This window comes from Spea bombifrons, chromosome 5, assembly GCF_027358695.1.
Source record: "Spea bombifrons isolate aSpeBom1 chromosome 5, aSpeBom1.2.pri, whole genome shotgun sequence".
Taxonomy (NCBI): domain Eukaryota; kingdom Metazoa; phylum Chordata; class Amphibia; order Anura; family Pelobatidae; genus Spea; species Spea bombifrons.
The window spans coordinates 38964006-38984257 of record NC_071091.1 but is presented as its reverse complement, the minus strand read 5'-3'; the positions used below and the strand labels follow the sequence as shown (position 1 = coordinate 38984257).

The following is a 20252-nucleotide window of genomic DNA, read 5'->3' as shown; positions in this document are numbered from 1 at the left end:
ACCATTCATCCTGGAGGTAGATGCGTCTGAGACCGGAGTAGGCGCCCTTCTCTCTCAACGTCCTAAACCTGAAGGCCCGCTACACCCGTGTGGCTTCTTCTCAAAAAAACTCTCTCCAGCCGAATGCAACTACGAGATTGGTGATAGGGAACTTCTGGCTATAATTCTGGCACTCAAGGAATGGCGTCATCTCCTTGAGGGCACCACGACACCTTTAACAGATTTTTTTTTGATTTTAACAGATCACAAGAATTTGACCTACCTCTCCGAGGCTAAAAGATTGACTCCTCGGCAAGCTTGGTGGGCCTTATTCCTTTCCAGGTTTAATTTTCTGGTATCTTACCTCCCGGGCTCGAAAAATGTACGTGCGGATGCTTTATCTCGACAATTCACTTCCTCTTCCAGAGAAGAAGTGCCTCAGACACTGATTATTCCTCCCGATCGCATCCTGGCAACCATCCGTACCAGTCTGACCTCCCAATTGGGGGAGAAAATCCTGGCTGCACAAAATCAGGCTCCACCGTGCACACCGCCTGGCAAGTGCTACGTACCTGTTCCCCTCCGACATTCCTTGTTGCGCACTTACCATTGTTCTAAGGTCGCGGGCCACCCTGGTAAGAATCAAATGACTTGGGGTATGACCCGTCAGTTCTGGTGGCCCAAGATCCGTAATGATAAGGAATTTGTTGCCTCCTGCCAGACCTGTGCTCAAAGTAAAGATCTCAGGCATCTTCCTGTGGGTTTACTGCAACCTATTCCCAATGGCGAGAGACCCTGGACACAAATTTCCATGGACTTCATTGTGGAACTTCCTCCCTCCCAGAACAATACTGTCATTCTGATGGTAGTGGATCGGTTCTCCAAGATGTGCCACTGTATCCCACTTAAGAAACTCCCGTCTGCGCAAGAATTGGCAAACGTCTTTACGAGGGAGATCTTTAGGCTGCACGGAATACCTAAAGAAATAGTCTCGGATAGAGGGAGTCAGTTTGTGTCTCGCTTTTGGCGTGCCTTTTGTCTCCAGTTGGGGATACGCCTTTCCTTTTCCTCGGCCTACCACCCACAATCTAACGGAGCCGCAGAGCACTCGAACCAGGGCTTGGAGCAGTACCTTCGTTGTTACATTTCGGATCATCAGAACAACTGGTCTGACCTGTTGCCTTGGGCGGAGTTTGCTCATAATAGCCATGTATCCACCGCCTCAGGTCTCTCGCCTTTCCTGGTAAACTACGGGATGCAACCTGCCATGCTACCCGATAGCTTTCCACCCCAGAGCATCCCTGCTCTTGAGGACCGTCTACACGAACTCCGATCCATGTGGGCACGGGTAAAGGACTCACTCCAGTTATCAGCACGACGGTACAAGCTCCAGGCTGACCGCAAACGGCTTCCGGCTCCTTCCTACCAGGTCGGGGAGAGGGTTTGGTTATCCTCTCGCAATCTGAACCTCCGGGTTCCCTCTCACAAACTGGCCCCTCGTTTTGTGAGTCCCTACCGTATTCTGCGCAAGGTTAATCCGGTGGCTTATGCCTTAGATCTTCCTCCCAACATGCGTATTCCGAATGTCTTCCATGTCTCGCTGCTGAAACCACTTGTTTGCAACCGATTCACTGCTTCAGCTCCTCGCCCTCGCCCGATTCCGGTTAATGGTCATGATGAATATGAAGTTCAGTCTATCATCGATTCTCGTGTGTCCAGGGGTCGCCTGCAGTATTTAGTTCATTGGAAAGGATATGGACCTGAGGAACGATCTTGGCTGCCTGCCCAGGATGTTCATGCCCCTAGACTGGTACGAGCCTTTCATACGCATTTCCCCTCTAAACCTGGTCCCTCCCCCCGGGGGAGGGGTCATTAGGGGAGGGGTACTGTCAGGGTTTCGGCCTACCTGCACTGGCTTTCCTCCTCATGGCTCTGTTTGTTAGGCTGCGCCCCCTTCCTCTTCCAACTTTATGTCCAAGTTAACCCCTCCTCTTCCTGCAGGCTGTGACTATATTAACCAGCTAGTTCAGTTGCTGGTTGCCCTTTCGTGGTTCCGGACCTGTGAGTGCGTGCTTCCTTCCAGTGTTTGATTCTTGTGTATGACCCGGCCTGTCTGACTCCCATTCTGGTGCTGACTTCTGCCTGCTTTTGGACTATGTGGATTTCTGGACTCCTGACCTTGGCTCGTATGACTACCCGTTCTGGCTCCTGACCTTGGCTTGTTCTACGACCACCCGCTTGTCTTATGTTTTGGATTCTTGTTATTATTTTATTTTAATAAACATTTTGACCAGTACCTTTTTGCCTCCGTCCTGATTCACTGGTACCCTGACAGAGACTCTGGGGCTAAAGCATTCATTAGCCATAGAGTCTCTATTAGGGGCTATGGGGTAGCAGGGGAGATCATAGATCTCCCTCTAACTGGCCTCAAGCTAATGCCGAGCACTGGAATATAACACCATGCAAGCAATCTACTGTTGAGCTTTGGGGGGTGAGTGAGGGAAGGAGAGAGAGGGGGAGAAGGGAAAGTGCATGCATGCATGCATGCATGTATGTATTTATGTAACTGAGCATGTGTGTATGTGTGTTTTTGTATGAGCATGTTTGTGTAAGTATATGAGCATGTATGTGTGTTAGCATGGATATATATGTGTGTGTGAGTATGCATAGATATATGTGTGAGCATGGATGTCTATATGGGTGTGTTAGCTTGGATGTGTAAATGTTTGTGCATGGATTTGTATGTGTGAGAGTGTGGGGGTCATGTGAAAAGGAAAGTATAGCCTCTTTGAATTCTATGGTTTTAAATATCAGGACATATTAACAATCATCTGTTCCTTAGTCCAACAATTATGACCCAGCAAATTCACCCCAAGGTCAGACCGTGCCATTCTCAAAGAAACTGCAAAAACCTAAACGTTACATCTCAGAGTCTATAGGCTTCAGTTAGCATGTTAAATGTTAAAGTTCATAACAGTAAAACTTTACTTTTTAGAAAGCCTCTAAAAAGAACATGGCAGCATGGCTTAGGTTTGCAAAGTTGCATCTGAACAATTCACAAAGCTTCTGGAACAATGTCCTTTGGAGAGACAAACCAAAGCAGCGATGTTTGGCCATAATGCACAGCGCCAAGTTTGGCAAAAACCATACACAGTATATCAGCACAAAAACTCATACCACCTGTCAAGAACGGGGGAGGGGTGATGATTTCAGCTTGTTTTGCAGCCACCGAACCTAGGAACTGTGCAGTCATTGAATCGTCCATGAACTCGTCTGTATACCAAAGTATTCTAGAGTCAAATATGAGGCCATCTGTCCGACAGCTAAAGCTTGCCGAAATTGGGCATTCGTTTTTCATACATGGCTTCTCCATTTTCGCTTTATTTTTGTTGAATAAATTATGACATGGTGTAATATGTCATGTGTTATTACTCATCTAAGGTTTTATTTACCTAATTTTTAGAACTGTTAAGGAACAGATGATTGTTATTATTATGTCATATATAAAACCATAAAATTCAAAGAGGGTGTACTTTATTTTTCACATGCCGGTTAATATATATATATATATATATATATATATAATAAAATTTATGCATGTATATGGTCAACATTATTCTGGCCTCTCAGAGTACTTTCACAAAATGGCAAAGCAACAGGGACAGCCTCTCCTCATTCCTCCAATTTGCGTAAGTGCTGCAGGAGACCTGGTTCACGGAGAAGCAGGCAACGAAGGAAGACACAGAGAGGTGTGAATGAAGACAGAAGAACAGAGGCAAGAAAAGAAGTGAGGCTGCAGGGAAGAAGACCAGAACATGAAAGCAGTCCCGAATACGAATGCACAAGTCTAGTGCTTACACTGGGATATCAAAAAATGGTAGCCTGTTTGCGATATTTGAGTTGTGTACCTCTGCAATAGAACCTGTGGCACAATTTGGCTTTTTTATTATATCAATTAATTTTTTATACTGATGCTTTCCTTATTCACAGTTTACCGTACCTGGGAACTTCTCGGCTCCGGCTACCTGGAGCCTTCCCTTGCAGGACGCGGCCAGGACTGCACACTGACGTCAGTGGTCGGCCCCGCTGTTGCCGGTGGGCGGTCCTGCTGACGTTGGGGGAGTTCCCGCTGATGACGGTAGGCGGTCCTGCTGACATCGGGGGCGGTCCTACTGACGACGGGGGTAAAGGAAAACATGGGCAGGGAAGGGGGCGTGTCAAGACCTCGCTCCTGCGACCCGGAGGATTCAAGTCTTGACCCAGAGAACCAGAGGAGCAGCCCTCACCCGGCAATCTCCGGGTCAAACCCAGATAGTTCCCAGGTATGCTGTTTACCCTTATGAAAGTTGACACAACAAAAAAAGAGATATTTTTGTTCAACACCCAAATAATTGATAATTAAATTAACAAAAAGGATCACTAGCAGAACCTTTTTCAGAAATAAGAACCAATCTGGGCCTTATTGTGTCTGTATGTGTGTATATATATATATATATATATATAGGTAAAAATGCAATTATTTATGTACCATTATTGTGTGATATTCTGTTCTTTATTATGGGTTTGGAAATATCAAAATGTACACTATTTGTATCCATGCAAATTCTACCAATTTATTGTAGGGAAACTGTTTTATGGTTTAATTTCTACTATGCTTTTGGAACCAAGTGTGCCACCTTGTGGATGTTGATGTTAGTTCTTAACTCTTTCAACTAAATCTTTCAGGAAATGGAAAATAAAAACGTAATTTTTTTGTAAATGAAATAGATGTAGGTAAAAAGGCAAAATATATAAATAAATAAACAAACTTTAAAGTGAGTGCAGTGATGTTCATATGCTGTATGCCCCCCCCCACTTATTTTTCTGTCTGTATCCTTGACGTGGAAGAAAAGAAAAACCAGAAAAGCGATATCAAATAAAAAGACGTATTAAAAAAAGAATTGTACATTTGTACAAATTTTAACAGAATTTGGCAATTTTGTCTTTTCATGTAAATCTCCAAACATGTGGAGGGGCCCCAATGAAACAAATGAAAACAAAGTAGAAAACTCAGCAGAGAATTTACGTTTGCATTTCTTTGGGTTTTTTACTCACTCTCTCAAGCACTCCCTCACTAACTTTCTCACGTTCTCTGTCAATGTTTCCTTATATTCTCCATGTCTCTGTTTTTCTCTGTTTCTTGTTCTCTCTTTTTTCTGTATTTTCTGGTGGTCCATATCCCCGCCTGGTGTAGTAGTTCCACTATAGGGCAGAGCCTCAGCGCACACTCTCTCCCCTAATCGGAGGAATGGGGAGAGGCTTTGTCCTGTTGTGAAAGTACAACGGATCAGTGGAGAAAGAGAAACGTTTAGACATATATCTGTTTCCACAAATATGTTTGCATTATTTTGGCCTGGTGTAGTACTTCCACAACAAGGCAGAGCCAGAGGCCACGCCACAGGGAAAGCCTCTCCACCATCCCTCCAATTTACAAAGAGGGTGTGCTCCACCATGTAAACAGAAATAAACAGAAGAGGCCAGGATAATGCAGGGTAGTGGTGAAAGCAGCAGAGAGCCAGCAGAAGAAGTTGAAGATCACGAAGATGAGCTGCAGAGAAGGAAGCAGAGACACAGAAGCAGTGATTGGAGAAGTTCAGGAAACATTGAGAGAGAGTGTGAAATTATATTTAAGCTTTTATCATTGAATACCAATTTATACTGTCCAAACGTTTATCTTATTAATAGACTTGGGTGCCGGCCAAGGCTTTGTGTTCACCTTTGGTAAAAAAAAAAATCTTTTTATTCCACAAATATTTGCCCGTTCCTGTGTTCGTTTCCGGCTAATATTTGTATATGTTCTTCTTATTCGTTTTTCTTTTTGCTTTCCGACGGTTTTCTAGCACAAGGTTAACGCTGTAACAGTTAGCAGCAGCTTTGGTGCCAAGATTTTAAAGGTCCATAAGAGTGACTCTATTGGTCGCCGGCAGGGACCTCCTCTGGCATCAACCAATGAAGGGCCAGTGACCAATAGAGTCTCTCTTATGGACTTTTAACTCCTGGCACCGAAGCCATTGGTCTACCCAGACCAAGTTGCTCCGAGGTGTACCTTGCCTTACCTTCTGCCAGTGGGACTAAAATCCATGTTCCTCCCAGGCCAAGTTGCTCAGAGCATTTGATGAATTCCTGTTAACCCCTGCTATACTACAAAGACTTAAGGTGGTCATGAGGTAGTGACCAGGGGGATTAGCTAGGAGATATTTACGAAGACAAACACTAAGAAACCTCAATGATTGTGCTTTTTCTTGTACGTTTAATCGGCGCCATATTAGTTTATCCGGTATTTGGTTTGACCAATGAAAACGCAACATCCGTGTTAGTTTTCATGTTCTCCTGAATAAGAATGCAGAAATCTTCTTATTACTATGTCACTAAGCTTATTTTGCTTACATAACATATAGAGTATTTCCTATTAAATAAAAAGTTGTGGAATTTAAGAAGGTTAATATCTCTTTATTCCTGCTTGTGTGGATAATTCCTGGTTAATCTATACAGTAAGGTTGGAATCCTGAAAGCTGGATCCCGGTTATGTAGATATTCATTGTGGCGAAGACCTCTTCCTATATGATGATTAACTGAGCAGTGTGTCTGCTCAGAACTATGTGAGTGACCCAATTCATATACCTTATTAATATTCTTTAAAACAATTTTACACTATTATCATTTTGTGTCTCTAGAGGTTACTGTTAAGTGTGTGGAACTTCTGTTGTGAGCTTTTGTGGTGTATTGTGAACGGTTGTTAGCGGAATGAAACTAAAATAAGTGTACTTGCTGCATGCTTTGCACACTAATCAAGTCTGAGTAATGTTTTCTATTCATATGTATGTTTTTAACACATATTTGCAATGTTAATTAATAAGGTTTTTTTGTATTAAAGCACCTGTTTACTTTCATTACACTGTATTACTGGTAAAATATCCATTGTTACTCAAAAGGCTAAAGGAAATAAAGGGTTTTTCCTACTATTGTTAAACAATGTCATTAGTTCTAGTCTATAGGAAGTTGTGTGACTGGCTATCTTAGTTAAGCAGCTGTACCTAGATTACAGTGGTTGCCAAAAATCATTTATATAATTTACTTGCATTTAGCCAACATGAGACAGAAGTTCCTGTAATGAGAATTATCTAATATCTAGAAGAAAACAAAAAAATTGTTGTCAACAATGCTGGTAATAGATTTTGAAGGACAAAACAAACCCTTTTATCCTCTATGTATCATTGATTTTCAAAGTTACAAATGTCTTAATTAGTTGAGGTGTTCTGCACTAATATGTATGAATGAGCTCACCGTTTCCAATATTCATTTAGTGTTTGGAAAGACAATTTAATGTGTAAAGAAAGACTCCTGTGGCAGGGAATCACCATACAGAATAGTAAATACAAAGCATATGCTTAAACTAAAAATCAGTGGCAAGCCTTGGAGGGAGGTATTAGGTGATTATTTAAGAATGCTACTCCATAATTATAGGGGGTAAGCTCCAGCATTTACACTTTCATGATGTCATAATAGCTTTGGGAAACTACCATGTTGTAATGAACATCTTTTGTCAGGACCCTGTTTAGGAGTGTTGAGGCAGGAGGGGCAATACGGTAGCCAAGGCAAAAGTTCAGGTAAGCATAAGGCAAAATAGAGTAGTTGAGACCGTCCAGAGGATCGAGGCAGGCTGAGTACGAGCGGGATGGTAAACAAGCGGAAGGTTGGGACCGTCAGAGTTTGTGCAGAAGTAGTAGTTCAAGAAGTAGTTCAAGGCAGGCAGCAATCAGAAAGGGAAATCCAATAAATGAGCCAAGGGTCAAAGCCAGGGGAATCAAGAAACTGCATGGAGGGACGAGGAAAAAAACAACCGGACAAGGCAAGAACACCACAGCTTGTTCAATGATCAAGCACTGTTGAGTGTGATAGGTGTGATTTTATGGTGTTCTGGATTCTGGTGTGCAATCACCTCCCCCGCGCAAGTGTCCACTATGGAGATGAACAGGAGAAACCTTACCCCTAATGCCAGCGACCCAGCCCCTTTCTTTGAGTCAAGTGGGGTTGACATACCCTCTATGGTGTTTCTGACGTTTTGGCATGGCCCCCGGCATGGTTTCCCAAGAATTGCGCTCAACATACCTGCCACGCGGGCAACACCAACTTCGGGGATGCGGCCTCACGTAGTAGGTCTGATGTATGCAGAGGGACCAAGAGCCTGGACATAGGCAAGGAACGCTTGAGCTTTGCGGGTGCCCGTCTGGGGGCCTGACAATTGTGGTGACATAAGTATTGTTGTCAATGTTTTTGCCAGTTGAACTTTTCCTGTATCACATGTCTTTTGATATGTTAACGAGGGCACACCTACAGTTATTCAATATGCCTGTTGAATGCAAAATCTTAGTTCAGTCTCTCTGCATCTCTCCACCATCCTGCATGGATGGGGTAATCGGTGGTGTGCTGGGTTATGTTGGACCTTTAGGTTGCAGGTTAGTCTTGGAAAGTGTTGCATTGTATGTTGGGCTGTCACTCATTTATTGTATGTTACTGTGTTTTTGTCTCTTATTAAATATCTGTTAAAGTAGATGAACCTTTGTGTTATATTTTTATATTTGGTTTAACACCACAACAATATATACATTTTGAGTGGTGATTTATTGAGCTACTTTTTGAAGGGTTTGTTTTTCCTGTTTACTTTTCATGTTTAGGGGAGATGAGAAGGGTGGTATGGCCCTGAATAATGCAACATTTTTTAAGAAACATCATAAATGTAAGACATGCAATGTTCAATTCTATACTAGCAAATCCCCTGCCACTAGCCAGAGCTGGTCCTTACATAGATCAGTGGGACCCAGGTGGCATTTTGACAGAGGCGGCAATCAGGGATACACAGAAACGGTGTCTGCCAACACTATTTCTGATGTCCGAAACCCAGCGCTTTTCAGAGGCGAAATGGATTGCCCTCCCCTGGAAGAGCAGGGCAATTAGGGGAGATCATTTAACTGGTGCCAAAATAAAGAGAGCATGAGATGTGTTTCACTACTTTCATACAAAGCATGCTGCCTATTGATGCTGACCACATGGAATATGATGTCATATCTTGCCACTCAGCACTGAAGCCCCACACACCGGCACTGGAACTGAGGTAAAGAAAATACCCTGCTTTCTCACTACAGGACTTAAGAAATATAAGAGATAGGAAGAAAGGGGAGAGATGGTAAGGAAATGGAGATACAAAGATATAGGAGAGAGATAATGAGAAGGAGAGAGGAAGGGGAATTGGGAGATAATGTGAAAGAGGAGAGATGGGGAGAAAGGGAAGAGATCGTGAGAAAGATGAGAGATGGGGAAAAGGGGGAGACATAAAAAAATAGAGAGATAATGAGAGGGAGAAAGATGGGGAATGGGGGAGAAACAAGAGGGATAGAAATAGAGGAAAGATGAGATAGGGAGAAAGGAGTGAGCTAATGAGAATGGGGAGATATGATAAGAAAAGGGGGAGAGATAATAAAAAGAAGGAGATATAGTTTAGACACTTGAGGGTATATGTTCCTTACCCTGTTTAAAGCACAGTGACTTAATCTCCAGCTTCTTAGGTTGTTATGAATAAAATATAAAAATAATGCTGGTGCTAAGTGGTCTTATCTCAAAAGTAACTAGTGGAAAAAATCCTTGGCATGTTTGAAGCTCTAATTCTGCAAATATGTAAAATCTACCCATGACTGGATAGCTGTCTGTGAGAATTAATTCTCCAGCATAGTAGGATAGCTGAATACTTCCTATATTTCCTGTCTCTGTTTATATCAATGTCTATATAATTAAATAAAGATGTTACAAGAGCATTAATCTATTCACAACCAGGGATTTACAGCTGGTACCCTGGGCGTAGAACCCCTAAAAATCTGGGGGGACAGCATTTTCCCCATCAGATCCCCACTTTCTCCCCATCTCTCACACTAAGCCCCCTCTCCCCTTCTCACAGTTTCTTACTATCTACCCCCTTCTCACACTATCTACCCCCTCTCTACCCCCTCCCTACCCTCCCTTCTCACACTATCTACCCCCTCCCTACCCTCCATTCTCACACTATCTACCCCCTCCCTACCCTCCCTTCTCACTAGCTACCCTCTCCCTACCCTCCCTTCTCACTAACTACCCTCTCCCTACCCCCCCTTCTCACTAGCTACCCTCTCCCTACCCCCTTCTCACTAGCTACCCTCTCCCTACCGCCCTTTGTAGTTCACTTACCCTGCAGTCATGTGGTGGGAGCGCGTCTGCCTCGCTGCTCTGCCGCTATACGTGTGGCTTCACTGCTGAGCGCAGGTATATGAGGCCTCACGCTCCCACTACTGCAGTCGGGGCAGCGGTGAGGCAGGCGGCGGCGACGACAGTGGAGACAGAAAGACGCCGAGCGGTTGCTGAAAACGACCGCTCGGCACCCCTCTCTCCCCTCCTGCAGCGTTTCTATTGGGGGGGTTCCTACGGCCCTGGGGGGATTTCTTCTTTATCGCCCCCCCCCCCGCATGAGTGGGATCTGTCCCCCCCGTCCCCCCCGTTCCTACGCCCATGCCTGGTACGTCATCAGTAAAAAATAGTCCCACATCGAGGAGTCACTGTAGCTGACCACTTCCGTGCATGTAATTGCTGCTACAGCCAATCACATGCATGTATACCATTAAATGGCAAAGGCAGCACCTGTAGTTAACTTTTATATGTATGATGCATATTGGGTTGTAAGTGTGGTGGGGGTGGGTTAGTGGGGAATTAGACAGATTTAAAGTTAGCTAGAGGTTAAAAATAAAAATAAAACAAATAAAAAACGTATAATAAATAAAAATTATATAGTGTGGTTTTTCAGTCAGGGCAAGTTAACGAATATAGTTTTGTAATTTTCATTTATACTAGCTATTTATATACCTGTAAAGCTGTCAACGAGTGTTTTTTTTTATCCCATTTTTACATTTCTACATAAAAAAGAAATAAAGTCTTACATATAAGAAAGAGAAAAAACACAAAAACTGCTCTGGTCCTAAAAAGGTTAAATTACATTTTAATATTCTTAAAATTGATATGTGCGATACAACAAAAACACAATATCAGAACAGATGTATTACATTAAGCTGCAGGCTTACATTTAATTACATTTATATATTTAAAAAAAATATTGATAAAATATTTTATATCTGTGCTTATTTCTATGATGAAAATAACGGTGTGCTGTAGGTTAGCCAGTAGATGGCACCAAAGCTATCCCTTTATATCTATCCTGTTGCAGGTAATTTATGTAAAAATATTCAAGCATCATGATCAGGGCTTTGTGCAACATTAAACTAATGGTTAACTCTCAATGGTATATTACCTTTTTGTTTTAATACATTGAAGGACCCAAAAGACAATATTTCTGCAAAATCATTTCTGAGTCACGTTATCAAGGTTAGGTTAAAAAATGCTGTCATGTATTTGTTGAAAGTAATCCAAGCGGTATAAAGCAAATTTTCAGGTTTATGTAGTCAGTATAGGACCTTAACAGAAGTCTGTAAATTTTCTGTAATGCATCTAGGAGTAATGTTTTGGTAAATTGTATTGGAGTCCATGGAAAAAGGACTCAAATGTGTATGTTAGGGCTGGAATGCTCCTTTAAACAGCAAGGGTTTCGGTCAGTTAATTTTCAGCTGAACTGACAACAAATGTTGCCTTGGCATAACTCTGTATAAACATGTCTAGTCTAGTTCCTACACTCTTCTAATGTACATAGTAATCTGGCATGCCAAAGTAATTTATCAACAAGTTTGAGTTAAACAAATTACCGTGACTGTTCAGGTACTACCTGCAGCCTACATACTTGCTGTCCTTTCTTAAAATTTGTAAATATTCAAATCAACGTGATCAATTTTGACCGTTTTTTTTTTTTTAAAGAAAAAAACCCCAAGATAGCTAACAATATTAAATAAACATACAGTGGATATAAAAAGTCTACACACCCCTGTTAAAATACCAGGGTTCTTGTAATGTTAAAGAATAAGATAAAGAGAAATAATGTCAGAACTTTTTCCACCTTTAATGTGGCCTATAATGTGAACAATTCAATTGCAAAACAAACTGAAATGTTTGAGGGGGGACCCAAAACTCACAATAACCTGGTTGCATAAGTGTGCACACCCTTAAACTAATACTTTGTTGAAGCACCTTTTGATTCTATTACAGTAATCAGTCTTTTTGGGTAGGAGTCTATTAGCATGGCACATCTTGACATGGCACTATTTGCCCACTCTTCTTTGCAAAAGTGCTCCAAGTCTGTCAGATTGCGAGGACATCTCCTGTGCACTTTTTATAGCCACTGTAGAACCATGTTAACAAAGAATTTGATGGCTGCATTCTGCCAGAATGATTAAATATCCATGCTCACACACTTACACATATACATTTATGCTCACACATACACAGATCCATGCCCACACAGAAACCTTTACACATCTATGCTCAAACATACACATCCATGCTCACATTATAGACATACATGCTCACACACATACACTTATACACTCTCACTACTCCCTTCCTTAACATATCTCTTTCTAGTGCAAATTTTGCCTTTGGATTTTTACATTTATCTACATTAAACTGCAGCTGCCACACTCTCAACCATTCTTCTAATTTACTTTAATCCTTATCCATTTGGCTTATCCCACCAGGAATGCCAGGGGAGGGCTGGCGGCCTAAGGCCTAGGGGGCAAGTCTAGTCAAGTGGTCTGTTGCACCACCGAATCAGCCCACCATCCATGCCAATCTTTTGCTTATTTTCGAAAGCATATTGATGTAATGGGAGTTCATCAGTACATTAAAAAAAGTAATCATACACGGGATGCCTGAAGCCACAATTTGGTGTCACTAATCCTTTTTAATAAAATATGCAGATTGAAATAGAGTAAATATCACAAAACCTTTACTTTTCCTCTCACTGATTTCTGGGCCCAGAAAGTTTTGTCTTCTGAAGTGACTACAAATTTAGGAGAGAGTTTTATCTCTGCATAAGTAAAAATTAACTAGTTCGATTTATCCCTACAGTACGTAAAGTGCATTGAAACAGATGACCAAATACATACCAGGACAGGCTGTGCTACACTGACCCCCAAACACACACACCAGGACAGGCTCTGCCACACCGACCCCCAAACACACACACCAGGACAGGCTGTGCCCCACCAACACACTAAACACACACACACACACAAACACACACATACCAGGACAGGCTCTGCCACAATGACACCGAAACATACACACCAGGACACAGTCGGCCACACTGACACCTGCATTAGTACAGGTTAACCTACACAAAGCATAAAAAATGCTTCCCACACTGGCTTGTTGTTTGTGTGTTCTCCCCCTTGTATATTGATGCCCCAGTTGAGGGCCCCTTTAGTTTTAATGTATTCCCCCCCACACCCCTGTGCATTGCCCCATGTATATTTGTGCCCCCCTTCGTGCATTTATGCCCCCACACCCTTGTGTATTGATTTGTGATGTCTCCAGCCAGCCCCCCCTCCCTTGTGTATTGATGCCCCCTTTTGTACTGGTTAACGTACCCATATGTATTGCCCCCAGCCACACACACCCCTTTGTGTATTGATTTATGTGATGCTCCAACCACCCTGTTGTGTACTTATACCCCCCAACCACCCCCTTTTTGTATTTAATTGTCCCAAGGCACCCCCCTTTGAATATGGGTCCCCTTCCACCTACCACCCCAACTATTTTTTTTGCTGGCTTCCTTCCCTGCAGACTGCAACATGTTCCTTCGACATGTTCTTCCAGCTGTCACGAGGAACTGTTCCGTGTGAGCCCGCCCCCTTGAGCGGCACACCGCGTCTTCAAAGGGGCAGGACAAAAAGCCTCACTGAAGCACAGGGTGGCACGGTGCAGGCACGCTGGGTGCCTTAAAATCATTAAGCGGCCGGCGGAGGCAGACTTACAGACGCTTTAAAACTCGCAGCTGCATCGGCATCTCGAGTGCGGGTGCTGCAGACTTTTGCTCCGCATTAAAAAAGGCCCCAGTGGTCGTGCGGCCGTTTAGTTAAGATTCAGGGCGGTGCGGAGGGGCAATTGCCCCCCTGACCCCCCGGCTCAGCCCGCCCCTGAGGAATGCCTACCATGTTGCAGACCTTTGTAACATCTCCAAGATTACATTCCTTACCTTTGAGACCTTTGGTAACCTTTCATATGAATAAGTGTATATAGGGGCTATTGTAGATGATGTCCAATTAAACAAAACTTTATTGTTTTGGGAACTGTTGCAGCAGTGCTACAGTTGTATCTGTAACTGCTCTGCTGAGTCTGTATTTGACTTGATTTGGATGGCAGCTGATAACCAGGTGATTGAGGCAACCTTTGATCTCATGGTCCAACTTATACCCTAGTTATACCCATTTTCTGACTCCTGATTATCTATGAGCAATTTTTTTCCTTTATACTTGTTATTTTTCCTAAAATAAATAAAATGCTTGCTGACAGTAATTTTTCATGCATCCATGTTTTTTCTGTTGGATGTTAATTTACATTTGATGAAGTAGGCACACAGAAATTAGTGGGTTGAGAAGCTCAGCACGAAATGTCTATCACTATTTGTTGGCATGGTTACTATTTTCAAAGCCACTAATGAAGACACAGCTGTTTTTCAGTTACCAATTTTTTATTAATAGCAACAAATGAATTTAAAATGTTCAAGGAAATGAAAAGCTGACATACCCAACTTCAAAGAGCTACAACATTTTTTCACTCATCTATTATTCCTTCTGTATAAGAGACTTGAGATGCCACTAAGTCAAATCCAAATGTTTTTATTCGTAAAGGATGTAAAATGTTTAATGCTTTGGGATTACTACAACGGGTGCTCCACAAAGCTTAATTAAGGGCCCTTAAGACATTTTGCTGAGACAGCAATCATCTCAGTTCAAGCAAAGGCTTATGCATTAACCATATATTACATCAAGCTTTATTTAGATGTTCTCTTTTGCAAGGTCTTCCAATGCTGTTAATATGCCAGCATACTCCAAAGGTTTCTTTACATGAACTGTGAAATAAATGTTTTAAGAAACCCTTTGCTATGGCAGCATTGTATCCCCAAAATATATGAGTCATAACCTCATTTGAATCACATGAATGGTCCAATTTGACATCCATGCAATTGGGGCTGTTTCTTGTTTATGAGTTCTTGAATCTCAACTAAATGGGGCCTTCTCCCAGGGGCCTTCACTTGTTGTCTTAGACTAAGGGTCCAACCACATTGTAAGCATTATGGTGCTTTCCTCTAATGATTCCCAGCAAACTAGAAAAACACTGGACAAATACAAAAGCATTAGCATCCCTTTGACCTCCACTGTGGCTCTTGTAGCCCTGAGACAGACCAGTCCAAGCAAGAAAATAACTAATTTGAGTTTCAAAATAATATTTGTCTATAAGCTTTTCCTGCAGATAATGGATCCTGTGGAGATTGTTTTTCACATTGAATAGATACCTACCCAATATTGTACCAAACAGCAACATTTCAAAAGCTGAAAGCTATAACCTAATATGATTTATGACTTGACTGTGAATGGTAATGTGAAATTAACACTACTCATTAAGTACCACCAATATCATAACAACATAATTATATTCAGTATTTGCACATTTTATTATTTATTTAATAAAATAGCTTGTATGTTGTATTATATTTAAATTGTTACATCTGGATTCAACAAAAATCTTATGGAGCTCATTTACACCATTTCTCCTGATTTATATATATAACCCAGTTTGACCCAGTCTTCAAACTTTATCTATGTTTTTTTTTGTAACATTAATAATTTTTGTTGTTTCAATTTATCAGAACCACGAGAAGCAAACATTTTAACAGCATATTGCTGTTTAGATAGGAATGTGTTACAACAAAGATCAGGGTTAGATGTGACACTAGTGGTTACATTGTCCCACTCCAAACCGTATTTATAGATTGTGTTGTAGTTTTGTCCAAGTACTGCATTACAATACAATGCTCATTTTGTGGGTACTTCTATAATGTGAAGTGGCTATTGGCAAAATGTCAGCAAATATATCATATGAAAGTAAAAAAAATAGCTGTGTCTATTTCCACCAAAGCAGAAAAATTTTAATATTTCTGCAGTAAATCATATTTTAATAGTTTGTGGTTTCACTTCTCTATTTTTGAGCTTAGATGGATTAACTTTTGTTCATGTGGCCTTGTTGGACTATAATTAATATATTGCACATGTACATATAATTGCACATTAGATAGAAATTGACATAATTATGACCACAGTCTGCCATGCATGACTACAAAACCTGTACAGAGGAAGACACCTGGCACACGTTTGACCTCAGTTACAACTGAAGTTTGCAAAAGTCTACCAGTTCTGCAGGCAACTTCCAAAAGCATTCACCAACCTTGTAACTATAGCAATTTTAATAGCTTGCAAGCTCTGGAGCAGACCTTTAATAGAGATGTTTCACAAATTATTACCGTATTTGCTCGATTATAAGACGAGGTTTTTTCCAGAGCAAGTGCTCTGAAAAATCCCCCTCGTCTTATAACCGAGGTCGTCTTCTAATCAGACCTCATTCTGCTGGGGCCAGGCTGCTTACCGGGCTTTGGTCGCGAGCAGCATCCAGGAGAACAGGAAGCTAGCACAGTCCTCACATAACTCTGCCTCCCCCTCCTTCCTCTGGGGGCGGGGCCAGAGAGCCGGACCCCTGCAGAAGTCTGCGAGTGGGAGATCTGCAGTTCAGGTAAGGGGGCGGGGGAGGGTTTTTGCACAAGTATGGAATGAATGAGTATTTAAATGTTTGTGAATGAGTGTGTGTGTGATAGCATGGATGTGTAAGGGGGGTGGGGGTGGGAGTGGGGGTGGTAGCATGGCATAGGGAGGCTGTAATCCAGCCTCCCTACCTGGCCCTAGAAAAAGTAAATGTATCCTGGTTACTAAATCAACAAATTAAACAAATGTAATTGATAATTGGGTTCAATTTCACTAGACACACCCAGGCATGATTACTGTCAGCACTGTTAAATATAAACATCAAATACATAGAACCTGTCTTGCAAAGTTAAAAACAAGACATTCAAAAACAAATGAGGTACAAAATTATTGACATCTATTAGTCTGTAAAGTCTCCAGCAAACCACGGGGAGACTCACTAGCTGCAGATTGAGAAAACTTTGAACAGCGGTGAACCTTCCTAGGAGTGGAGCCTACAAAGATTTCTCTAAGAGTGCACTGATGATTCATCCAGGAGGTCACAAAAGAACACTAACATGTGAAGAACTGTAGTCCTCACTTGCCTCAGTTACGGTCAGTGTTTACGATTCCACAATAAGAAAGATCCATTTCCCCCAAAAAACCCTTGACCCTTAAGACTTTTGTGATAATATACTGTGGACTGATTAGTCAAAAGTGTGACTTTTTGGAAGACGTAGGTCCTGGTACATCTTGCATTAAGCTAACACAACATTCCACAATAAGTACAACAAATAGGTGGTAATCTGATTGCCTGGGGCTACTTTGCAGCTTCTGGACTTGGGCAACTTGCTATAATTGATAAAACACTGAATTCTGAACACTGACAGGCTACCCCTCCACCCTTTCAACCTCTGCAGCAATGCTGGCAGCACTCATACGTCAATTTACCCAAAGAAAACCTCTGTATATGATGCTGAGCACATGCACTTAACTTCTTTGGACGATCATGGCGAGGCCTGTTCTGAGTGGAACCTGTCCTGTGAAACCACTGTATGGTCTTGCCACCGTGCTGCAGCTCAGTTTCAGAGTCTTGGTAATCTTCTTATAGTCTTGGCCATCTTTATGTAGACCAACAACTCTTTTGCTCAGATCCTCAGAGAGTTCTTTACCATGAGGTGCCATGTTGAACTTCCAGTGACCAGTATAGAGAGTGTGAGAGTGATAACACCAAATTTAACACACCTGCTCCCCATTCACACCTGAGACCTTGTAACACTAATAAGTCACATGACACCAGGGAGGGGAAATGGCTAATTGGGCCCAATTTGGACATTTCCACTTAGGGGTACGTACTAACTGTTTAGACATTAGTGTGTTGCGTTATTTATATATATAACTAAAACACATTAGGGGAGAAAAAGGGGTGTGGCACAGTGAAGGAGGGGACAAATAAACTAGGGGGCTGATGACTGGGGAGGGGGCACCACAGGGTGGCCCACAAAGGGCACCTCAACACCTAAGGCTGACCCTGATCACGACTCGCATGTCATTTTCAGGTCACTCGCTGGACATGCACCATTCTTTTAGTATGTAACGGGATAAGTATTCTGCTCCCCCCCCAGCGCTGCGTGTGGCATGGGGACATTTTATGCAAAGTCATTCTAGGATCAGAAGGATGGAAGGCCACATTCAGGGCCGACCCAAGGCAAAATGCCGCCTGGGGCGAATTTTAAAATGCCCCCCCTTATCTACCCTTCCTCTCCCTCCTTCCCTCCCACCCCCCCCCATTATCTACCCTTCCTCTCCCTCTTGTACTTACCTTTCAGCAGTTCTGCGTCGAGTCTCCCTGTTCGGTCTCGGTGCCGGCTTGTAATGCTGAGCGCCGGAAATGAGGTAATCTTCCGGCACTCAGCATTGCAAGCCGGCACCGAGACCGAACAGGGAGACTCGCCGCAGAGGAGAGAGAGAGGGGGTACTGACAGCTTGGTAAGCGAAAACCACTCGGCGCCCCTTTCTCTCTCTTTCGCTTTAAAAAAAAAAAATAAGGGCTTGGGGCGGCTAAGTGCCGCCTTTTCAAAAGTGCCGCCTGGAGCGGTTGCCCCACTCGGCTCCATTGTCGGGCCGGCCCTGGCCACATTGACTCTGGCAGTCTTTTTCTAATCTGCTGAGTCAGTTGCTTTTTTGTGGGAGGTGATTACATGCAAGGGAGTGCACAGAGGGTCCAATCAAAATTAAAGACAGTCCTGTAACATATAAATGCTTCCCAACTGTCTATCAGAAAAATTCCGGCAGTGCAAACAAAGCTTTAATATATCGGCCAATCATTTATATTCATACCTACATGTATGTTAGTGCCAGATACCTCTGTGAATAAGCAGCAAGATGAATAAAGTCTAGTATGTTGTTCAAATAACTGGCCAGTGAAAACAAAGATGTTATTGCTTAAATGTTTCTCCAAGAATTAAAAAAAAGTAATTTCTTTTAGTGTCCAAACTACAGTTAAGTTGTACCATTAAGTTGTGCTTCTGTGGCAGCAGCTGTTGTAAAGCCTAATATGGCTGTAACAAATCCTTCCAATAATAGGCATTTCAGATGCATTCCCCTGTCACCTGCAGAATGGGAGTTTAATAACAGTTCAAAGAGGAAAAAATCCCTAAATTATATTATCTTCCCATCACTATAGTTTTTCTTCCTTTTTGAGTACAGCCCTAGTAAATGCTACTAATTAAAATCCGTTTCTAACAATGCTGTGTGACATTTAGGACAAAGACATTGAGCAGTAAACAGCTCTGGACCAGATGGGTATCTGATGGTTCTCAGTGTTCTCATCACAGATATTATCTAGATTAATTTTAATTGCTATATGTATTGTTTGTGGCATGGCTAGAACACACTGATCTTACTGGGCTATCTCTTTTGCCAAAGATGTTTCACAAGGTTGTTTTTTGGTGTTTATGCTTGGTTTTCCCTCCAGTGATGTACATTTCCTGCTTGACCTCAGCGCTAGAATCTTATTTTTTTATGTTTAATAAATGTCTCCATAATACATTTACAAGAACATATCACGTTTCAGGCTTCACATTCATACTTGAAATGTTTTTTATATTTTAGCTTAAACAATTATGAGGCCGATCCTATGATCTCTAGATGTGTGGGGGTATTTTTTAAAGTTAATATTTTACAGTTATTTACATTTGTCCTCACTCTGATCTCCCTACCTGCTGATCATATACTGTTCAGGAAGCAGAGCTCTGAGGCTCGTATCAGCTGCATGAGGCTCATCAGAGACCCCAGAAAAGCCTGTACACCGTGCTAACTCTTTAGGTGTCAACACTAACACCAGGGAAATATCTACACAGAAGTTTGTACATTTTAATCCCTTTCAATGTAACAGCTAGGAGCTAGAGATTAAACTTTCTGCTGTCAGTGGAGGCCATGTTGTCATACAAAAGCCTACTCCCAGGGGTGAGACTAGAGTATCAGATGGATATAGTAAATGTTTGCCATAGATCTAAGTGGGAGGCCTGATTT

General features: G+C 42.2%; 1 protein-coding gene across 1 annotated transcript in view; it reads right to left on the bottom strand.

Moving 5' to 3' along the window:
- PDE1C (phosphodiesterase 1C) overlaps window positions 1-20252 on the bottom strand; it is a 350923-nt gene that overhangs the window by 322391 nt on the left and 8280 nt on the right. The window lies entirely within an intron of this gene.